This window comes from Nematolebias whitei, chromosome 18 (assembly GCF_014905685.2).
Source record: "Nematolebias whitei isolate Nwh7 chromosome 18, NemWhi1, whole genome shotgun sequence".
Taxonomy (NCBI): Eukaryota; Metazoa; Chordata; class Actinopteri; order Cyprinodontiformes; family Rivulidae; genus Nematolebias; species Nematolebias whitei.
Window position 1 is genome coordinate 22,796,450 of NC_056515.1, and position 292 is coordinate 22,796,741.

Below are 292 nucleotides of genomic sequence, written 5' to 3' on the forward strand. Positions count from 1 at the left end.
ATGGGCACCAGCGACCCCCGTGACCCAAAATGGAATAAGCGGGTAAAGAAAATGGATGGATGGATGGTTGTGGGCAGGAAGGATCTCCCGCAGCAGTCCGTCGCACAGCGGATCTGAAGAAACTGGCTACAGATGCCGATCTGTCTACCAGGACCCAGCAGGCCTCTCGGTCCTCCTGGGCAGCAGGACCACCTAAATGTTGGGCAGAGCTCCTCCCTGACCAATGGGCACTCCTCCCAGCAGCTTGTTGAGCTCCTTGACATTATTGCAGACAGCCAGCTGCAGGTGTCAG